The sequence below is a fragment of the Heliconius melpomene genome, chromosome 6 (genome assembly GCF_056956725.1).
Source record: "Heliconius melpomene rosina isolate 202511_hmr_F chromosome 6, ASM5695672v1, whole genome shotgun sequence".
NCBI lineage: Eukaryota > Metazoa > Arthropoda > Insecta > Lepidoptera > Nymphalidae > Heliconius > Heliconius melpomene.
In genome coordinates this window covers 7096308-7110798 of record NC_140394.1, presented here as the reverse complement: position 1 = coordinate 7110798, position 14491 = coordinate 7096308, and the positions used below count along the sequence as shown (strand labels likewise).

General features: G+C 32.0%; 1 protein-coding gene across 11 annotated transcripts in view; it reads right to left on the bottom strand.

Annotated features, from left to right (window-relative positions):
* LOC146538268 (glutamate-gated chloride channel-like) overlaps window positions 1-12579 on the bottom strand; it is a 51991-nt gene extending 39412 nt beyond the window's left edge. For 2 of the 11 annotated variants that reach the window (XM_085186495.1, XM_085186491.1), the window contains exon 1: window positions 12186-12579. The gene's annotated coding sequence lies outside the window, so the exon portion shown is untranslated. The remainder of the gene's footprint in view (window positions 1-12185) is intronic. The other 9 variants (XM_085186486.1, XM_085186490.1, XM_085186489.1 and 6 more) reach the window with 5 other exon arrangements.
* Between the last annotated feature and the right edge of the window lie 1912 nt (window positions 12580-14491).

The following is a 14491-nucleotide window of genomic DNA, read 5'->3' as shown; positions in this document are numbered from 1 at the left end:
TTTGTTAAAGTTTTAAGCGTCAGTGTAAAACACTTTCATTTTTAATACAATAATAGCGGCCCGTGCGCGGCTTCGCCCGTTTGAACTGTACCAATATTTACGAAAGTGTATTGAAAAACCGGTAAAGTGCAAGTTCCTATTCGCCACCACGCGTACCGTACCAATTTCAGGATTGTAGGCCAATGAATTTATTTCGAGATCGTGTGGAAATTAATATCCAATATTCCGGTCTACGGTCCTTTCAAGTTAATGCAATTGAGAGATACAAGCATTTATGCATCGTATTTGCTGCTTTTTATAGAAAACTCGCCGTATTAAGGCCTATAAGGACTTTCCGAGTACCTAAAAATATGATATTTGGTACAAAGTGAGAACTTACAATACAAATAAAAGAAAAACTCCGAATAGTGAAAATTTGTTGGTACTTTATAGAAATAAATCAATATGAACTTATAATCTGTACTTCGTTTCATACAAAAACTTTAAATACCGTATGTTCAGTATCAACTACTTTGTTGTTTAGATTGCCTACATCTAAACTGTTCTTAAAGGCTTCAATGTAGTTTTAGGGCTTAAGCTCTTGGACTTAGGACTTGTGCAGGTATTGGCGTAGACTTTATCAGTTGGGACTTCTCAAACTTGATGATAACATAAGACCCATTGAGGTTCCTGTACAAGTCGGTTATGACTCCTTGTTTCGTCAGTGCTGAGCACAGATACCTCATTGAATATTAGCTTATTTGCCAACATAATATAACTTATCTTCTCATCATCTCTCTCGGACTCATTCGGATATTTTACTTTTGGGATTTCTTGAAGTTGAAATCTAACATACAGGCTTTCTATCTTCATGAAACCGACTAGCATTCGGCATCCTGCGTTCTTCTAGATGACTTCACTCTTAACTCATCACCGCAAGGCTCACAACTTTTCAGGCCTATTAATTTTTACATTAAAATGATTATGTTAGTATCACTTTTTCTACGGAGTCAATTCTGAAGTGCATGCAAAGAAAGCCACGCACAGAAACTTAGTCCTACACCTACCTATCATATATATTCAAAGTACATTTAAGCAGCTAAACATGAAATACAAATGGCGGTTTTAATATTAATTGCGGATTTCATACAATTATATGGTTAAAGGTGTAACGACCGAAATGGAGTGATTACGTTAATATGTAACAGCACATCATAAATACATACGAGTACATATGTATATACATTTTCTGTTATTTTCAATAGCTCAACTCAACACCGTGCTTGGCCTCGAAACCAGGGCGAACACTTGAAAATATAATTTTATAATAAATATAAAATTATAATAAATAATTTCCTCGAGTGGGAATCGAACCCACAATTTGTCGCGTTTACTTACAGTCACACCCTTGTTTCTCGTGCCACGAGTGGTTTCTACTTTGTATCTTCTATAATAATATACAGTAATCCTTATATTATTAAACAAAGTTAAAACAAACAAATACAGGTGGCGGAGATATTTATAGCTGAAGCTCACGGTACAATAACATTTGTACGTTTATACAGTAGTATTTACTTAACTAAGGATAATTACAATTTACATTGTTTCAGGAAATGTTCATACAACGCTATTTATTTCAGGATTTTAAAAATATTTTTTTAACCCACTTTTTAAATCTTTTTAGATCTTATAAGCATTACTTTAAAAAATCAATGTTGCAACATTTATTTATTTTTATGTATGTATATCGACTCAACGGCCTTAACATCGACGCCATTAAGTTATTATTAAACGAAAAAAATTTTCCAAAGAGTTATAAAATCCAAGAGTTTCTGATATCCCGCTACGTTCAAACTTTATACGTTTTCTTAATAAGTATTTTTCTTTCTTAAGTGTGGAAACACTAAAAAAGAGTTACAAAATGGGATGATTCATACACTCTCGTCGCCCCATCGACCTTCTATTGTGTAATTTGGTTAAGTTATGAGGGAGCAGACAAAAAATACTAGCATAAAGATATTCATAGCTGTTTTGACTCGGTCGCCAGACATCTAGGCGGCAAGTGTTCGCCGCTGTTCATTTGGGTCGAGACGTTATTGATCTCTTATACTGCTTACTTAATATGGACCCATATCCTAGTTTCTTGAAGTAAGTACTATGAAAGTTTCATATATTACGCCCAATATAATTGTGATATTTTTCAGCTTCACGCTGTATCCCGCATTTAGCACGGCAGGCAGAGGGAGTCTAGTGTCATGGCCCTCCACTTTCCAATTTACGTTGGTTATAGTTATGATGTTTATCTTCCATCAAATTCATAGTCACAGCGTCGCTTTAACAAGGTCTATTTTATTCAAATATTGGTGCAAAAATGTGTAGCGTTTGTTTAGAGTTAGTATGCAATTTTCATGTAAAATGATAGTAATTTATCGTATGTAAAGTGGTAGTATACGAAAATATTAGCTGTGTCTGAAGACAAAGAGATTTGCCAAAAGATTAGGATCCTTTTGAATATTTGGTAATATATTAGCATCATCAAAAAAGTTTGCGTCATTATTATACGCCTTTGTATAATAAATCTGAGGAAAAATATATATCATTATTTTTATGCTTGCTTTTGGCGTTTTCTATATAAGAAAGGGTCGACAATAGCAGCACGCATTAACGGGATAGTCAAAGAAATCATATTGTCAAACGCTACGCCTTGGTATATCTTTTTTGTCTCGGTTATTTTCATTAAATTCTTAAATTGTTATTTATATAACACAATTAAGAATTATTGAAAAAGTCCCATCAGCTTATTTAAGATGTTGTACTTCTATTAAATTTGGTAATCCTAGAAATATAGTTTAATTATTAAATAAAATACTCTTTTTAAAAAACTGTCAAGTGTGTGTCGGTCTCGGCCGCCTAAGAGTTCCGTACCAATTTCATGCTTGTAGGTCAACGGGAATGTGACTTACAAAAGTTGACAGACTTAAGTTTGCGGGCCTGTGCACTCACAAACTCACACATGTTTGTAACGATTTTTCTTCTATAATATACCTAAAAGTTTTCATTATTCATACAATGAGAACTTGCAGTACAAAACTGCAATTTCCCCTTTCTACCCAAAATTCAAAACTGTACGTCTACGGGAAGTAGATAGGTAGGTAGGTAGGTAAGCCTGTAGATTTCGATTGTGCTTCAAATTTCATACATAATGCAGCAAAAACGATGCATAAACGCTATATATCTTTTGATTGCGTTGCCTTAATTTTTAGAAGTTCAATTTAGTCCGTGCTCTAAGGTAGACCTGGATTGAATGTTATCGAAAGATAATATTAACTTAGTTACAGAAATCATCCTGTACACGTACTGCGTGAACATCTTGTCTCAACACGTATATTTATCAGATAGTCATTTTACCAGCTAAAACAAAAGTATCATAGACTTTAGTTCCCAATTACATTTTTTTTTAAAAGTGACTGCTGCCTCCATGCTATTATGGTCTGATTGAGGGATGGGGGTGTTAATAATGACATAATACTAGTGAAAAAAAATGATATTTATAGTTCGCCGGAATAATGCAAAATTATCTTGCAAATATATTTAATTTTTAGTAAAAAAAATACTGTGACCTAAATATTGATTAAAAGTAATATTAAATATATATTTCATGTAATTGTAGAATAAAAAAAACAACGATTAAAAGCGGTTTCATTTCCATTTGATAACTTATTCAGGGAAATTGACCCGTTTGTTGTCGGGTACGGTGAAAGCTTCATTTGAGAATAGTTGATAGGACACTGTCATGTACTGACCACAATGAAATGTTTTTTATTTCTATCTGCAGAACTGAACTTCATATATATTTTTTAATTTAATTTGCAGGCATGGAGTTCTGGTCTATTCGTTCCAAATTAAATGATAAAAAATATTATTTCAATTATAGATTAAATTAGGTTTTACATTTTTATAAAAAAACACAAAGATTAATTAGTTACTCTTTAATTTCCAGTTTAAAACCAATTATATAAGTTTATATCCTACTTGGAAGTACCTAATTGATATTTCCTTATTACATTTATAATAAACTCACGCCTGCCATATATTCTTATCGATAAAACAACGTGAAAGTTACGTTTGCCATAGCAACCTACAATTACAACACGTCGGTTACTTAATTAATTTGTATTTTTATTTTCAAATGACCGACGGTGTTTGGGTTGAATTTTATGCATCTCATTGCTTACATTTTCTTAGCTTATTCTAAGTGCATAGTTCGTTTCATGTTTAACGTGACATTTTTAATATTGGACTTTTTTTCCTTTATCCCGCGTAAAGCAGAATTGCATAAGAAACTTAGTCTCTTCTGACTTCTAGAGTCATTGAATTCATTGCACCGAGTGTAGGACGAACTCACAACTATCGGATTTTCAAACAAATGCTGACCTACTGCGCTATGTGGGCATTAGATTCATTATTATTGAATATCTTAATTTATATGAGTAAGTAAGATCTAACATTAAATCGATATCTTAAATAATCCACAGCTTACTTAAACTTAATAAATACGAGTAGATGAATATTTTAATGCAACGAATTTATAGGAAAATTTCAAAAAGAACTTAATAAAAATATCGTTATCTACTTAGCAATAAACATTGTAAGTTCAAGTACAAAGCAGCCGTTTCCCTAGCGGCTTTTGCAGTGCATTTCCAGAAAGTCCAATAAAATATTATGGTTCAGTGTTTTGCAGTAATATAAGAAACTAATCAAGTCTCTATAGTATGTTAAGAGTAGGCAAAAGCTTGTTAAATGGTTCTTTAGTAAAATATACTTTTTATACTTTAAGTCTTGTATATTGTTCGTTTCGTTCACTAAATTTATGCGGTATTTATATTTTATTTTATTTATTTAATTGCTACTTCGACGAATATGAAGATGATAGTGGGTTCAGGTTTCTCGGGGTTGAAACCTGAACCCACTATCATCGATCGGGATCGGGGTTGAATACAAATGACATGAAATACGTTTCTTAAATGTACTGGGTGTAAAAACATGTATTTGATGTTATTAGCACAGTTCAGTTCAGTTCTTAATTTATTGCCTTTCGAGCGTGCCAGTTGAGCACTAATCACTTCGCAAATGTCACGTTGTATGTTATTAACGCATAGATAGAATATACTTAAAATTTAACACAATGACAGTACCTAGTTAAATATTTACATTCTTTGTTATATAAAAAAATATATTCTTACAAATTAAATTTCTGAGTACTTAAAAATATAGGAAGAAGTAACAGATTTTATGTAAAATGTAAACAGTAAAATTTATATATTTTACAAAGGCATTAGATTGTCTGGAGTAGAATTGCTTCTAACAATTTTTATTATTCATTAGATGGATTTCAGGCCGCCCTTTCATTATAACTCAGTCGTCTCGTTATGCCTTATTCAACTCGCCCTCTTATATTTTAATAAAAGGCTGACGCTGATAGCAGACAAGAACTTTGCGAATGGAATCTCATTTTTTATTAATATTGACGATGACAGATTCAATTTTGGATATTATAAGCTAAGAAATATGTAATCAATTTCTCATAATAAGGAAATTAGAGGCTGTCTTGGCGCAGGGGCACAAGGATGTGACTGTAACGCGACGGTTCGCCAAAAGCGCATGCAATTACTCGAAACATTCGGCGGAAAGTGGGGAACGGAGTGTCTCATCACTAGGTTCCCTCTGCCTATTCTGCTATATGCGGGATACAACGTGAAGCTGACTTTTTAAAAGTAAATTGATAAGTATTATCTGCTGTTAGCTGCTATTCAGTTATTAGTTTTATAATAAAATCAAAACTATAGCTTGCAAATAAACAAAATTTTCAAAAGCTCTACAGCGTACCTAATATTATTATTCAGTATCAAAACACACAATTTTTTTATTTGCATTTTATGTGGCAAAATGAAAAAAACTATTTTTCTCAGCTTCAAGCTTATATAGCAGGATAGAGAGAGGGAGCCTAGTGTTAGCCTTATTTTGGAGGCATCGCATAGTGAGTGGCAGAACTCATCGCAACGCCTTGCATCGATACCAGAACGAAGACATCGACTGACCTTTTTTTCTATATTTTTTTCTATTGGTATTTATCGCCTAAGTAAAATTTAAAAACTAAAAAATGTTATACGTTATCTTTCTAGAACATCTATTTCCTAAATATCAAAACGTCTCAGACTTGATATTAACTACAATCAAAAATTCATTCTATACACTATATTAGAACGACTCGCATATCATTGTTCTCGGTTATAAATTGTACTGTCTAAAATTGAGTCGTCCATTAGGAGCAACAAAGTAGTAAGCGGGAGCAGGTCTAAAAGCCTCGTCTGAGAATAACGCCGAGGAGGAAACGCGATGTATCTGGATTTAATGGTTTGTTAGACCACGCCTTACAACGTCGCTATAGCGTCTTTGCCTTTGTTGTTTGTTACAAAATGTTTTATTTACAAAGTCTACGGTTGAAATGGAAATTTTGACAGGTTTACATTAAATCAATAATTAGGTATAGTTAGCTTTACGCTGTATTCCATATATAGCAGGATAGGCAGAGGTAATCTAGGAACCTAGTGTTAAGACACACCGTTCCCGTTAAGACGCTTCCGTTCCCCACATTCCGCTAACTTCTGTGTTTAGTGTAACTCAGCGCCGCGCTTTGCCCATATATATCTATTGTTAGGGTTCACAAATATAGTCATATAAAAAAAAACTGTAATTATAAATTTTAAATGCATATGTAAAAACTTATGCCTTAATAGATTCCATAGCGTAAGGCACGTAATTAAAAAGTGCTTTTTATTATAAGTTTTCAATGTTATTTCGATATATTTTCATTTCAATGAAAATCGTGCAGTTATAGCGGCACAATATTGCAATTTCTCATTAAGCTTTATAGTCTTCTAGTGAACTTAATAAACTTTAATATTATATATAGCACATTTTATATTACTATCACTAAGACTTCAGTGTAGACAAGCTTAAAGCTTTTTATAATTATTTTTTGTGAGAAAAAGTGGAGAGAAATCCAAATTTCAAATTATTTCATTAAAACTACGGTTTAACTAATTATGAGTGACTTTACACATACTAGGTAATATGGTAACATTGAATAAACGTCGAGCAAACAAATTTTACTTTCGATATCAAAGGCATTGGTAGTTTGAAAACTCTGTTAGATACTTTTTTCTGCTATTTTTTTATCCTGATACAGATTGGTTCGGGGCAACGAGGCGAAGTTGATTAACGACTCGTGAAATCGAACAAGCTGGATATGCTGTTCGGAATTGTAAAAATACATCAAGAAAATAAAATATTACACTTCAACACCAACCTAAGAAAAAAGTAAAATTTGTATGAAGGAATTTTATTTTTCCTTAAGTGTAGAAGTTTAGGAGGATCACTAAGATATTGTAGGAGTAAGTACATATACACGGAAAAATGAAGAGAAGAATAAAAAATAATCAGCTCAGAGGGAACCTAATGTTCTCCAGTTTCCGCCGTACAAAATAGTATTTATAATAAATCCCAATAAATTGTAGTAAGACTTTATTTCAGTGTTTTGTCATGAAAGTTTGACATATCTGCATGCAGTTAAAACAATAAAATACAGTTTGGAACTATCATTATTATCGCCTTCACGTACTTCCAACTTCGGAACAGCTGATTTAACTTTAATCTTTTCCCAACTATGATCATAAGATATTGCGTGACATCTAAATTTGGCAGTGTTGCCACTTTCATCTCACTAACTATGATAGATACATTGTAATGAAGAATTAGACCTTAATAAAAAGAGTTAAAAGTGACAATAATTGTGACACAAAAAAACACTGTTTTTTGGCTATAGTGCAAGTTTAATTTAATAATTTATGAAAAAGGTTTTTTACTAACGAAATATGAAAATAAAATACTTTAAGTGGACATAATACTGAAATACATATTAGACACACAGTAATTATATTTGTAATAGTATGAATCTACTTTTAATTTTATACATTCAGTACAATTCAAGGGCGAATGGCACACAAGTCTAGGCTAATTATAACATTTGACATTCGCTGCCGATACGAGTGTCCAACACAAGTATTCTCATCAAAACATTGTTTACTCGTGTAATATTAGACACTGAATCATTAAAATGTACACTACATTCCAAATACTGTCAAAATTTATTACGTTTAACTAGATAAAATAGCTTAACTATTTTTTACCATAATTTTGATATTTGTGTTTGAAAAAATCATTTTTGCATTTTTATTTTCCATGTAATATTAAGAGTTCATTGGGTTTATATTAGTTTTCTTAAAATATTAAGAATTGAAGTTTTTCAAAACATAGCCTATGCTTTTCTTACTTGTTTTGTTTTCTTTATCTTGAAAACTGTTTATTTTATCACCATACAACTTATTATTCTAGAGATAATATCTATACGTTCAAAACGAAAATTTTAAGCAATTAAATATTTATTTAAGCTGTTTTTCCCCAAAATTTAATAGTGAAAACTGTATTTAAATTAGTCAAGCCGATTCTGCAGTGCACGCTTGGGTAGGAAAAGTCCACGTAACAAGATTTGTTCATACACTCACAAACAGACTGACACACTAAAATGGTTTCGAGTTCTGTTGCTTTGACAAATATCCGCAATAATAATATTTCTTCCATATCATCTATTTATATAAAACGATAATTTACGTTCTTCTATAATCCACGTTATATACATATAAAATATTTAACATATCCTTATTTAATATAATATTTTCCTTTCTATGAACCTTGCTTACTTTGTACAGAAGCAGAAATATCCAATGTAATATTCATGATATTACAAGCCATTATATTTTACAGTCGCACTGATTTACAAACCTACTGCCAACTTTTATTACCAAGCATTTCATGCATATTGTGGATATCGAATAAATTTGATAATACTGAGATAGTTATCTTTTGTCATTATATTTAATGACAATAAATCTATCTTATATATATAAAATCGAGAGGTCACTCACTCATCACGAAATCTCAGAAACTACATGTGCTAGGAATCTCAAATTTTGCATAGGAGTTATTTATAGGACGTAGGTGCTTGCTAAGACGGGAATTTGCAATATTCGACTTCTAAGGGGTTGTTTTTGGGGTTGAAAGTTTGTATGAAACTTCGTTACTACAAATGCTAGGAGTCTCATATTTTGCATGGACGTCACTTATAGGACGTAGGAGACAGACGTCACTTATGGAGACAGAAATTAATAATAACGTAGTTCACGTAGGCGAAGACGCCGGCGGGCCGTTAGTATTAGATAAAATCTTAGAATAGTTTTAACTTTAAGTAGAACGAATTAAAATGAGATTAGAGGTACCTAAAACAAAATTAATATTAGACACATTTAATTATTGAGGCGGTCATGGCGCAGTGCGACTGCGTGCGATTGTAAATGTGATAGTTGTGGGTTCAATTTCCTTTAGTGCCTGAAGGAATTATGGGAAATAACATAGCAAAATTCAGTTTTCTAAGCTAAAGTTTATACACAATTTATGAAATGTACGAAGAAATGGTTAATGTTTTTATTTTTGAAGAGGTGCTAGCTAATCTTGGATCACATTTACCATAGATTGTTTTATTTATTATCATGTTTTGAAATATCAACTATATAATAGAAATAACAAATAATATGGGAAGGTTGGTGTTAATATTCGTATATATTGCAATTAATTAATTTTCAGTATTTTCTTTATTCGCTAGCCATTTCACGAGTATGGTGCAAACTTGACGGTCCAAAGAACACACCGCTGATGTTCGTAGATTTAATGGCTTTCATGTTGATTAAGCTATATTTTTAGAACCTTCGACCTAATTAACGAGGTGTAAGCGGGTCGTTGACAAAAAAATTAACGACAGGCGTAATATATGTAGGTTAAACTTTATATAGAAGTAACATTTTACTCTTTTCATGTACCTACGTACACTTTTACAAATATTGTGTATACTAATTAGGTATATTATTTAAGACTTGTCTCTCAAGTAATCCTCTTATTATAAAGTACTATAAATGAAAAGGAAAAAGCATTACTACTCCGGTAGCACACTACATTTTATCTTAAAAAAAAAACAATTTACAAAGATTAATAGAATACTAACTAAGCTAAAGCTAAAAGCTAAAAGATATTTATATTGGAAGACCGGGATGTCCTAATACAGGCATTACTTGCTTAAAAGGAGATCTCTGTAACAATTATTTTTGTGTAAAATCTGTTGAACAAATAAAGTATTTTTTTTTAAACTAAGTATGTTATTATTTGCAATTGGTTTTGCTAAAAAGGTCTGAAATACATGGGTACAATGGTCGTGATAATACAGTCTGACTGAAGTCGAAAGCGCCTATTTCATTTACTAATATTATTTAAGCATATATATTTATTATATGCTTAAATAATATTAGTATATATTGTGTGTGTTTGTGTATGGTTCACTAAGCTCTTATACGTTAAACTCAACTTGTTTAAGCAATCTTTGTTTTTTATTTTCAAGCCTTAAAAACATTATAGCCGACGGCAAAAAGGATAAGCGCAGAATCGTATATGAACGAGAACGACTAGTGTATTTTTTTCATAGCAAAGCAAAATATATGACATTGTTTGCAGATTAGTATATATATTTTCATTTATTAATATTGTTACACTATATTTTTATTTTTGTCATAGATATTTAAATAAAAATGAACAAAATAACCTTACAGTCTATACATACTTCTAAATGATATCCCAAAAAATGTTCTAAAAATAAACATGAGTATATAGAATAGTTGACAAGCCAGAGCATGTTATAATCTCAATTAATGCGTAGGCCTTAACCCGCTGTTAACTATTGCTACGAAGATATTGGAATAATTAAGGAAGAACTAGTTACAGCCGCAAGGAACATGGTATGGTAATGCTTGTAATAAAGGGCAGTCTCTCAAAAAAACTATTGAAATTACTTATATTCTAAAAGTTTAAGATATAATGTAGAGCACATGCATTAGACGTTTCAGGTATAGAAAGAAAGGTATAGCAATTTAACTTTCCACCTCATATTAAGTAACGATTTTTGTTAATTTTTTAAAAATATAGGTACGTATATGTGATGTAACTGTTTCGCGATATGCCAGCATAATAATTATTGTATTAATGAAACCAATAATTACTTGAGCTCTCACATTTTTCTGACCTAGTTCATAAGAATACTTTACGTCATATTTTGGCCTAAGCCCAATATTTGTAACAGCAGAAACTTGTCCAAACATAAGTATATCTATTTTTAAATGTATATATGTATATTGTTTTATAGTAAAATAGTTTCATTTGCAATTGTTTTTGTTTGTTTTGTCATTGGTTATTAATGACAATATTTTTTTAGGTATATAATATAAGTTTTAGGTTGTAAGGTAAAATATAGAAAAAAGAAAAAAATATCTATTAAGCCATTCGGCGCAATATATTAGTATGCTTAAATTTCATACGTCGTAATATTTGGTGAGTAGAATATTAGATGTTTTTTTCAATTTGCTGATTATTTAATCAACATTTTTTTTTCGCCTTTTAAGTTACATGCATTTATATATGAGGTACCCACTTATGTAGGTACCTCACTTAAAATTACATTGATTTACGTTATCTAACTGAAATTAATTTATTAAATTTTTTTTGGCAATACAAAAATGTAGCAGAGTAGGTAGAGGGATTTTAGTGCTAAGACACTACGTTCTGCCAGAAACAGATTGACACATTGCGTATTGAGTGGCGGAACTCAACGCCGCGCTTTGCCTCGACACCAGAGTGAAGAAATGAAAATATTAAACACATCATTTTCCCGAATGGGAAACGAACTCACAACCTGTCCTACTTAAAATCATATTCTTGGTTTTTAATTGACAAATATTACAAAAATGTCCGGTTATGTTTAAAACGTTGTTTTAAAGTTCTAATTCGCGAGCGACCCAACTTGTTCAACAAAGACAAAGACGTAAATTATGTAACAAAACTATACTTTTATTCTAGGCGAAAAAATGTAAAAAAGTGTATTTCATTATATTCAAAAACAAATGTCCAGAAACTTTCCAAATAATTATCGAAGTAGAATTCGCGAAAGGACAATTAATTCTCAAGAAGCGAAAAAGATAGTAAAGGTTTACCTTGCCGCTCCCACCGCAGTATCGATTCCTCCGCACCACCAGCGCGGTCCCACCGGGCACCGCCACCACTCGCTACCAAGCAGAGGAAAACAAAACAGATCGACACACACACTCAATACGTTCGCACTATTTCATACGTAACCGGCAAAATCCGCATCGGCTCCCTGTCCGTCACAGTCAACTTTATAAAACTCTACAAACAAAAACAATGTAAAGCCATAAGTTAAGAGTCCAGTGAGTTCTGAACGAGGGTAGATAAAAAAAATATTTCCAGTCCTATAGAAGCGCGGACCGCGGGAAAGTTTATGGCGATTTACGTTTCCCCATACCGTCGACGACCAGCTGAAGTTTTCAGCGTCGCGTCTAGAGGCGAGTGGGCTTTGTTACGCAACTGACTGCGGCGCGAGTCCGCCAGGGGGCAGCGCGCTGCCAGTGGCGCAGTGGCGGGCATGCGCACTCGCCGCCTCACCGACATCGCTTGTCGTTCAATTTATTTTGGGCCACATACATATTTATTGTATCACATTAATAAGAAATAAACTTATTTAATCATTTGTAAGTCTATTATTTATTAATTTTATGTTTTTATATGTTGTAGAGTTAGGTATTTTGACGGGTTTTGGTGTCACTAAATCCTTTGTTCCATTACGGTTATGCTAATGACGTGTAAGTGATTGGCATTTATCAACGGTTTTGTAATTACGATGTCAGTTTAGATGACATGTTGGTTTGATTTGAATTTTAACAAAGTAATTTTATGTAACATTGTTCTATTTTACCCATAGCGAGTGTGAGGTACAAGAAAGTCAATAACAAAAGTGCCTGGAGGTCAGGGCGTTAAGGCATCGCGTGAACGACGATAATAGCGAAAAGGCAGGCGAGTTCAATCCTCGACCTCGCGTTTGCTGCTAGTTGTTACTTATACAAGTTTACTAGCAATACAATCAATTTTATTTCAATTTATAGTATAAAAAGTCTATTTCTCTCTCTCTCTCTCTCTATCTACTTAAGGTATATTGAACATCGGTTGGGTAACGAAGATATAGGTAAAACATAAAAGGGAAATGATATAAAAGCTATATTGAATATTACTGGAGTCTACGTAATGCTTTTAGCATACATTGTTTCCAATAGATAAGTAGAATATGTGATACTGTATTACTGACAGCAAAGTAGGTAATAGTGTTTCAGGTTGCTTTAAATTTACTTGTGTATGTATAGAAGAAGGAACTCTCCATTTACATAGATAATAAGTTGCAGGTATATTAATATCAAGACATTTGATTTATATTATAAATATATAAGAATCTCATTTTCTTTTTACTTTCTACTCGTATTTGTCCAACACGTGCAAACCTTTTGTAACTCTAGCAAAATCGATTTTAGGTGGTATTTCTATGGTGAATGGAGTCAACGCCCGCGTTTGCGTATTTACGTAGTACAATAGATGGATATGTACACAGAGTACCTATGCTTTAATACTAACATTGTAAGCGTAGCCCATTTCAGTGCCTTAGATATATTCTTTTTCCTAATAAAAATAAAACTTTATTACGTCGAAATTTATTATTTATATGTAAACATATAATTAGGAAATCTCTATATAGTTAGAAAAGTACGCCAAAATGAACGCAGGTATGTACAGAATCATCATAATATGTTCACACATAGTTATTATATTATAAAATAGTATTTTAACTAAATACTGCTTAACGAACCAAAGTACGTAGCACAGACAGGTATGGCGATATCACCAGCTTCGTAGAGGCCTCTACGCATTGCTTTTGCTACGAAAAGCAAATGTATTTTCAACAATTCATTTTCAAATAAATACAACATCTAAATAGATAGTTGGAATTACTTTGTTGTCCGTCTGTCTTTTCACAATTTATCGTAAGACCATGTGCAGGTATCAAGCTACAATTAATACCTTATATCCAGGTCTACGGTTCCTGTAGTACAGAAAAAAAAATTCTTAGTCAACGCAATGAAAATATACGATCACCTCTGCACGACTGTGCTATAGGTACGTTATATTAATCAACAATGTAGGATTTATATCTATCTTCCTTTATATGTTAAAGTTAAATAATTTTTATTAGGGTATTAATCTATTTAGGATGAAATAGTCATTAGGGGAGCTATAGTTCTGGGTTTAAATTGAAATCATAAAATATTATATTTATAATATAACATTTATTACGACTTTAATATCGTGAAAGAAGCAATGACCTAGCAGATGTTTCTCTTAGCTGTCTTAACAGAAAATGATTTATTTATATTTCAATACAATACCAAAATATGTA